Genomic DNA, 9,495 nt, shown 5'->3' with positions numbered 1-9,495 from the left:
ACTGTATCTCCAATGTCTAGCATGATGTCTGGGACCTGATAGGCCTCCAATAGACGTGTGTTAAGCCAATTAAGAAAAACAGATGTCCTTCTATAATTGTTTGCTTTATTTTATTTATTTAATTTTTAAAAGATGACCGGTAAGAGGATCTTAACCCTTGACTTGGTGTTGTCAGCACCACGCTCTCCCAAGTGAGCCACAGGCTGGCTCCATACAATTGTTTGCTTTAATTCCCACCCTTCTCATGTTGGCACTAAGCTAGGGAGTAGAATCAACCTTTGTTAAGATCTTACTTACAACTAAAGAAACTGCATTTCCAGAGGGGAGACACATCAAGCAGGATTGGAAATGGGCACTCCATGGGGATTCCATCCCAGATTTCAGAAACCCAGATGAACAGAATGGCCCCAGAGAATCACCAGCCAGACTTTTTTACCATCATGAGCGATTCCAGCAGGAACGTGATACCACAGGATCCAGCTAGTTCTACAATATGGAAGAAGCATCAAGAACGTACCACATTCACCCACAAACAGTATGAAGAGTTGGAGGCTCTGTTTAGCCAGAACATGTTCCCAGATAAAAATCTCCAGAAGAAACTAGCTTTGAAACTCAATCTACTGGAGTCAACAGTGAAGGTTTGGTTCAGGAACAGGCAATTCGAATTGAGGCAGCAGCAGCAGCAACAGCAGCGATCACTAAAACAACCAAAACAATTCCTTTCAGCCAAGAAGAATATGCCCATCTCACCGAGCACATCCACCAATCCTTATTCTTTTTTTCCTATGGTTTCAGATTTCTATAGCTCACTCCCACCTCAGACCTTAGGCCCTTCCAGTCAGGCATGGGACTCTATCTTCACTGAGAGTTCCACAAGTGATTTTCAAATGCAAGATTCTCAGTTGGAGAGGCTAGTGGCCTCGGTTCCTGCTTTGTACCCTGATACCTATGACTTAGCCCAAATCATAGAACTGTACTGTTTTCCTGATGAGGATGAGATATCCAGCTCTTCCTTCCACTGTCTATTATCAGTATCTCCCACCCACAAGGCCCCAGCTAGAAAGACAGGGTTCGTCTCTCAGTGCTTCTGTTGGTCCAGCTGTAGATCTATCTCCTCGACAAAACTGGTCCAGTAGGACAAACCCAAACTTTGCAGCCTACAGTCAAAGAACAGCCTGGAATTCCAGACAATTTATTTATTTTTATTTTTATTTATTTATTTATTTATTTTTCTTTTCTTTTCTTTTCTTTTTTTAATTTTATTTTGTCGATATACATTTTGGCTGATTATTGCTCCCCATCACCAAAACCTCCCTCCCTTCTCCCTCCCCTCCTCCCCCCCAACAATGTCCTTTTTGTTTGCTTGTCGTATCAACTTCAAGTAATTGTGGTTGTTATATCTTCTCCCCCCCCCCCGGTTGTGTGTGTGTGTGTGTGTGTGTGTGTGTGTGTGTGAATTTATATATTAATTTTTAGCTCCCACCAATAAGTGAGAACATGTGGTATTTCTCTTTCTGTGCCTGACTTGTTTCACTTAATATAATTCTCTCGAGGTCCATCCATGTTGTTGCAAATGGCAGTATTTCATTCGTTTTTATAGCTGAGTAGTATTCCATTGTGTAGATGTACCACATTTTCTGTATCCACTCATCTGATGATGGACATTTGGGCTGGTTCCAACTCTTGGCTATTGTAAAGAGTGCTGCGATGAACATTGGGGAACAGGTATACCTTCGACTTGATGATTTCCATTCCTCTGGGTATATTCCCAACAGTGGGATAGCTGGGTCGTATGGTAGATCTATCTGCAATTGTTTGAGGAACCTCCATACCATTTTCCATAGAGGCTGCACCATTTTGCAGTCCCACCAACAATGTATGAGAGTTCCTTTTTCTCCGCAACTTCGCCAGCATTTATCGTTCAGAGTCTTTTGGATTTTAGCCATCCTAACTGGGGTTAGATGGTATCTCAGTGTGGTTTTGATTTGCATTTCCTGGATGCTGAGTGATGTTGAGCATTTTTTCATATGTCTGTTGGCCATTTGTATATCTTCCTTAGAGAAATGCCTACTTAGCTCTTTTGCCCATGTTTTAATTGGGTTGCTTGTTTTCTTCTTGTACAGTTGTTTGAGTTCCTTATATATTCTGGATATTAATCCTTTGTCAGATGTATATTTTGCAAATATTTTCTCCCACTCTGTTGGTTGTCTTTTAACTCTGTTAATTGTTCCTTTTGCTGTGCAGAAGCTTTTTAGTTTGATATAATCCCATTTGTTTATTTTTCCTTTGGTTGCCCGTGCTTTTGGGGTCGTATTCATGAAGTCTGTGTCCAGTCCTATTTCCTGAAGTGTTTCTCCTACGTTTTCTTTAAGAAGTTTTATTGTTTCAGGGTGTATATTTAAATCCTTAATCCATTTTGAGTTGATTTTAGTATACGGTGAGAGGTATGGATCTAGTTTCATTCTCCTGCATATGGATATCCAGTTATCCCAGCACCATTTGCTGAAGAGGCAGTCCCTTCCCCAGTGAATAGGCTTGGTGCCTTTGTCAAAAATCAGATGGCAGTAAGTGTGTGGGTTGATTTCTGGATTCTCTATTCTATTCCATTGATCAGTGTGTCTGTTTTTATGCCAGTACCATACTGTTTAGGTTATTATAGCTTTGTAGTATAGCTTAAAATCAGGTAGTGTTATGCCTCCAGCTTTATTTTTTTTGCTCAGCATTGCTTTGGCTATGTGTGGTCTTTTGTTGTTCCATATAAATGACTGGATAGTTTTTTCCATTTCTGAGAAAAATGTCTTTGGAATTTTGATGGGGATTGCATTGAATTTGTATATCACTTTGGGTAGTATGGACATTTTCACTATGTTGATTCTTCCAATCCAAGAGCATGGGATATCTTTCCATCTTCTTGTATCCTCTCTAGTTTCTCTCAGCAGTGGTTTGTAGTTCTCATTATAGAGATTTTTCACCTCCTTGGTTAACTCAATTCCTAAGTATTTTATTTTTTTGGTGGCTATTGTAAATGGGCAGGCTTTCTTGATTTCTCGTTCTGCATGTTCACTATTGGAGAAAAGAAATGCTACTGATTTTTGTGTGTTGATTTTGTATCCTGCTACTGTGCTGAAATCATTTATCAATTCCAGCAGATTTTTGTAGAGGTTTTAGGCTATTCGATATATAGGATCATGTCATCTGCAAACAGGGACAGTTTGACTTCATCTTTTCCAATCTGGATGCCCTTTATTTCCTTCTCTTCTCTGATTGCTCTGGCTAGTACTTCCAACACTATGTTGAATAGGAGTGGTGAGAGTGGGCATCCTTGTCTAGTTCCTGTTCTTAAAGGAAAAGCTTTCAGCTTTTCCCCATTCAGGATGATATTGGCAGTGGGTTTGGCATATATGGCTTTAATTATGTTGAGATACTTTCCCTCTATACCTAACTTATAGAGGGTCTTTGTCATGAATGAGTGCTGAACTTTATCAAATGCTTTTTCAGCATCTATAGAGATGATCATATGGTCCTTGTATTTGAGTTTATTAATATGGTGTATCACATTTATTGATTTGCGTATGTTGAAACAACCTTGCATCCCTGGGATGAATCCCACTTGATCGTGATGAATAATTTTTCATATGTGTTGCTGTATTCTGTTTGCTAGTATTTTAGTGAGGATTTTTGCATCTATATTCATCAAGGATATCGACTTGTAGTTTTCTTTTTTGGTTATATCTTTACCTGGTTTTGGTATCAGGATGATGTTTGCTTCATAGAATGAGTTTGGGAGATTTGCATCCATTTCAATCTTTTGGAATAGTTTGTAAAGAATCGATGTCAATTCCTCTTTGAATGTTTGGTAAAATTCTGCTGTGAATCCATCTGGTCCGGGGCTTTTCTTTGTTGGGAGCCTTCTGATAACAGCTTCAATCTCCTCTATTGTTATTGGTCTGTTCAAATTTTCTACGTCTTCACGGTTCAGTTTTGGGAGCTTGTGTGTGTCCAGAAATTTATCCATTTCCTCCAGATTTTCAAATTTGTTGGCGTATAGTTGTTTATAGTAGTCTCGAATGATTCCTTGTATTTCAGATGAATCAGTTGTAATATCGCCTTTTTCATTTCTAATTTTTGTTATTTGAGTCTTCTCTCTTCTTTTTTTTGTTAGCCATGCTAATGGTTTGTCAATTTTATTTATCTTTTCAAAAAACCAACTTTTTGATTCATTGATCTTTTGAATTGTTTTTTGGGTTTCAATTTCATTCAGTTCTGCTCTGATCTTAATGATTTCTTTCCGTCTGCTAACTTTAGGTTTGGATTGTTCTTGTTTTTCTAGTTCTTTAAGGTGAAGTGTTAGGTTGTTCACTTGCCATCTTTCCATTCTTCTGAAGTGAGCGTTTAATGCAATAAATTTCCCCCTCAATACTGCTTTTGCAGTATCCCACAGGTTTTGGTATGATGTATCATTGTTTTCATTAGTTTCATAAATTTTTTGATTTCCTGCTTGATTTCTTCTTGGACCCATATGTCATTAAGTAGAATGCTGTTTAATTTCCATGTGTTTGTATAGTTTCCAGAGTTTCGATTGTTATTAATTTCTAGTTTTAATCCATTGTGGTCTGAGAAGATACATGGGATAATTCCAATTTTTTTGAATTTATTGAGACTTGATTTGTGACCTAATATGTGATCTATCCTGGAGAATGATCCATGTGCTGATGAGAAGAATGAATATTCTGAGGTTGTTGGGTGGAATGTTCTGTAGATATCTGCCAATTCCAATTGGTCTAGAGTACTGTTTAGATCTTGTGTTTCTCTACTGATTCTTTGCCTAGATGATCTGTCTAATATTGACAGTGGGGTGTTCAGGTCCTCTGCTATTATGGTATTAGTGTCTATTTCCTTCTTTAGGTCTAATAGAGTTTGTTTTATAAATCTGGCTGCTCCAACATTGGGTGTGTACATATTTATGATTGTTATGTCTTCTTGATGGATCAGTCCTTTTATCATTAAGTAGTGTCCCTCATTGTCTCTTTTTATGGTTTTTAGTTTAAAGTCTATTTTGTCAGATATAAGAATAGCTACTCCAGCTTGTTTTTCTTTTCTGTTTGCATGGTAAATCTTTTTCCATCCTTTCACTCTTAGTCTGTGTGAATCTTTATGGGTGAGGTGGGTCTCTTATAGGCAGCATATAGTTGGGTCCTCCTTTTTAATCCAGTCAGCCAGTCTGTGTCTTTTGATTGGGGAATTTAAGCCTTTTACATTAAGAGTTGTTATTGAAAGGTGTTGATTTATTCCTAGCATTTTATTGGTTGTTTGGTTGTCTTAGGTGTCTTTTGTTCCTTGCTTTCTGATTTACTGTTTGGTTTCTGTGTTTGTTGGTTCCTTAGGTTGTAGATAGCGTTTTGGTTTGCTTGTTTTCTCTTCATGAATACCATTTTTATTATACTAGTGGGTATTGATTTTTCTTGTGTTTTTATGGCAGTGGTAGTTATTTTTCAGGAACCAAACCCAGTACTCCCTTGAGGATTTCTTGTAAGGGTGGTCGTGTGGTAGTGAACTCCCGCAGTTTTTGTTTGTCTGAGAAATATACTATTTGCCCCTCATTTCGGAAGGATAGCCTTGCAGGGTAGAGTATTCTTGGCTGGCAATCTTTGTCTTTTAGTATTTTGAAAATATCATCCCATTCCTTTCTAGCTTTTAGGGTTTGTGATGAAAAGTCTGATGTTAGCCTGATTGGGGCTCCTTTATAGGTGATTTGATGCTTCTCTCTTGCAGCTTTTAAGATTCTCTCTTTGTCTCTGAGTTTTGCCAATTTGACTATGACATGTCTTAGAGAAGGTCTTTTTGGGTTGAATACGTTTGGAGATCGTTGAGCTTCCTGGATCTGAAGATCTGTGACTTTTCCTATACCTGGGAAGTTTTCTGCCACTATTTTGTTGAATATGTTTTCAATGGAATCTCCATTTTCCTCCCCTTCTGGAATACCCATGACTCGGATATTTGAGCGCTTAAGGTTGTCTGATATCTCTCTCAGATTTTCTTCAATGTCCTTGATTCTTTTTTCTTTCTTTTTGTCTGCTTGTGTTATTTCAAACAGCCCATCTTCAAGTTCAGAGGTTCTCTCTTCAACTTCGACAAGCCTGCTGGTTAAACTCTCCATTGTGTTTTTTATTTCGCTGAATAACTTCTTCAGTTCAGCAAGTTCTGCTACATTTTTTTTCAGGACATTGATTTCTTTGTACATTTCCTCTTTCAGATCCTGTATACTTTTCCTCATTTCATCATGATGTCTAGCTGTGTTTTCTTGTATCTCATTCAGTTTCCTTAGAATTATCACTCGAAATTCCTTGTCAGTCATTTCAAGGGCTTCTTGTTCTATAGGATCTAGAGTTTGAGATTTATTAACTTTTGGTGGTGTACTTTCTTGATTTTTTGTATTTCTGGTATCTTTTTTTTTATGTTTATTCATTGTGGCAGGGGGTTTCACAGTCCACCAGTTTGAGACTAATGACTAACTAGGATGTTGCTGTGGTTGCCAATTTCATATGGCTACCTCCGTGGCTGCTCAGTTGGCCTCTAGTGCCTTGTGTGTGTGGTTGCCTCGGGTCTTGGGCTTCTCCGGGGAGCTACCTTTCTGGTCAGCTTGGACTCTGCTGGGCTGGTGGATCACGTACCACAGGGTGTGTGATCGCTGTTGAGCTTTCACTTCCTGTGCAGGACTTCTCCCTGTTCCGTGTGCTCTGGCCCAGGCTGTTGGATCGTGCAGCGGCGACCCCACAGGGTGTGTGGTTTCTGTCAAGTCTCTGCTTCCCTGGCCGCACATCTCCCCACTCTGTGCGCACTGTGCTGGGCTGGGGCGTGTCTTCTGCACCCCTCATCTATCAGCTGGGCCTTCATGACCCGGCTCGGCACTGCCTCACCCAGGAAGTCTACCAAGTTTCTGCTAGGCACAGACGACCGGTCGCTCTGGGTGCCTTTGTATCACTGTGTAGATCTTTCTCGGGACTTGTTCACCTTTGTATCCCCCCGGTATAAACTGAGTCTAGCGCCCGCCTGCAGCCAGCTCTCCGGCAGGTTCAAGCGGACCTGGGAACTCTCCTACCACACTATTCCCAACCAGAAATTGGTTAGGCTTTTTTCCGAACTGGTGGCCACAGAGATGGTAACTGCCTCCCAGTAACAGGAAGTTTACTGGGGGCCGGAGTCCAGGGTGGGGTACTTCCTTGCCCTCCTGACACTGGCCGGGGATGCCCCACGCCACCAACCCACCAGAGAACCGCGAAGGGAGTGGGAGGGGAGGCCGGTCCGCAGGCTCCGGAAAGCCCCGTGCCGGGCCAAGCAAGTGGGAAGGCTCAGTGAGGGCCGAGCCGGGCGGAGCTGCCAGCACCTGGGAAAATGGAGGCAGCCCCGGGGCAGTGCGTGGCCTGGTGGTGCGGGTGGGAGCCGGGTGGGCATAATCCCCCCAAACAGAGCTGGGCCAGGGGTCACTGACAGGGCTGTGCCAGGTCGGGCGCTCACTCTCTGCCTCTGGTTTGCCGCCTTCCCCGTTCTCGGCCGCTGCCGCCTCGGGCTGTTCAGTCGCAGCGTGGCTTGGGCGCTCCCAGGAATCTTCTTTAATGCCGGCCTGAAACCTCGAATCCTGAATAGGGCAGCTGGCCGCCTTCAGCGCGGCCCCAGCCTCCGGGATCCTGTCTGCATCCACAGCAGCCCTGGCGCCGTGTTCCCTGTTTTGAGACTCGCTTTTGCAGCTAAGAAACAGTTCTTTTCCTGATCCACACTTCAAAGCTGTTGCCTGTAAATGAGGCAGCCTCTCCTGCCGAGGGCAAAGTGTCGGTTGCCCCCACGACCGGCCAGCAGCTGCAGTCCTCCCTTAAGAGATGGCGAGAGGAAGGTCCACAAGTTTCCCAGCTGCCTGAGGCCCAGTGGCCGCCTTTTCCACCTCAGTTACTTCGCGCCAGCCGCCGCAGCCACCGCCATCTTCTATCCGCTGACCAGACAATTTAGAAGAGAGATCTTCTTACCTCTTGCATATGACTCTCTTTTTTCCTTTTTCTGATTTTTAAGCCAAATATCTGGATCAGTATCACTTTGATTTCCATGGAAATATTGTAAAAACTAGAGTTTTTTTCCAAGTATAGCTCAGCACTACACAATCAGCCTCATAACTCACCCTGGGGAAAGACCTTTCTAGTCCCTTAGATGGCCAGTAAGACTCCAAAAGTCCCTCTTCCCAAAACTATCCTAGACTTTTTAAAAGAGGGACATCAGTTATAGGGGTTACCCACTTTTAGTGAGAGAAGGTTATAAACTTACATCTTATTGCTAATCTTTAGCTTTGGGGTTTTTTTTAAGGGGATTTTTCAGTCAAAATTTGACAGGAAGTCACCATCATCATTAGCTTTAGTATAGTACAAGAGTCCAGACATTGTAAGAGGTATAAGAACTGGTATAGGAATAGATAAAACAGATTTTTGAAGATGACATGTTGAAATTTAATCCCCAATATGGTATTTGAAAGGTGGGGCCTTTAAGAGGTGATTAGATCATGAGGACTAGCCTTCATGAATGAATTAATTCATTCTTAGATTAATGGGTTAATGGGTTATCAGGGAGTAGACTGGGGGTTTTAAAGGGAAGCAAGTGACCACATAAAAGCGCTCTTGCTCAATCCTCGCCACGGGATGTTCCTGGAGACTCTACAGAGGCCCCACCAGAAAGAAGGGCCTCACCAGATGTGCCCACTGGACCTTAGACTTCCCAGCCTCTAAAGCCGTAAGAAATAAATTTCATTTTTCTTATAAATTAAAAAAAAAAAGATATTACTTATAGACCACCCCTTCCCACAGCTTGAAAAAGCACAGGCTTTGGTACCAGACGTATCTGCCATTTATCATCTGTGTGACTATAAGCAAGTTACTTGACTTCTCTGAATCTCCACTTCTTCATTTCTGAAGTGGAGATATGAAAATATAGCTAAATAAGTTTATGTATTTATGAAGCAGCTGGTCCACAGTAGGTGTTCAAGATGTATTTGTTCTTATCCCTGACCTCTGCACCTAGCTGGGGAGGGAGGCTGGAGGGAAACATGCTCTATGTAGCAGCAAACTGGGCCCACTCCTAAGGCTGATGCACTAATGCTGCTCTGTTCCTAATCTTTGCTTCATCAGTTAAATTACTCCCAAATACCTTCCTGAGTTTCCTTATGCTGTCTTCTCCCCCATTTCTCCATCTATAAACTAGCCCAGGTCCACACAAAGCCCCCATACCACCTGAGTTTTCCTGTTTCCTTTGCTTCCCAGCACACAATGTGGCAAAGCGGAAAGAATACAGGGTTTCGACCCAGAAGACCTGTGTTCCAGTCCAGTCTGGCTCTAAGTTAGTAACCATGAGCAAACCATTTAATCTCTGAACCTCAATTTCCTTATCTGTAAAATAAGGATGATGGGTTGTAGTACTGCTCAAGTGAGATGCTGTATACAGACTTGAACATTATAAAAC

General features: G+C 41.9%; 1 pseudogene; it reads left to right on the top strand.

The window, feature by feature from the left end:
* Positions 1 to 359: 359 nt before the first annotated feature.
* On the top strand, positions 360 to 9,406 carry LOC134386889 (arginine-fifty homeobox-like; annotated as a pseudogene).
* The last annotated feature ends 89 nt before the right edge of the window (positions 9,407 to 9,495 follow it).

Source organism: Cynocephalus volans, chromosome 10 (assembly GCF_027409185.1).
Source record: "Cynocephalus volans isolate mCynVol1 chromosome 10, mCynVol1.pri, whole genome shotgun sequence".
NCBI classification, from domain to species: Eukaryota; Metazoa; Chordata; class Mammalia; order Dermoptera; family Cynocephalidae; genus Cynocephalus; species Cynocephalus volans.
This window is presented reverse-complemented; position numbering and strand designations above follow the sequence as displayed.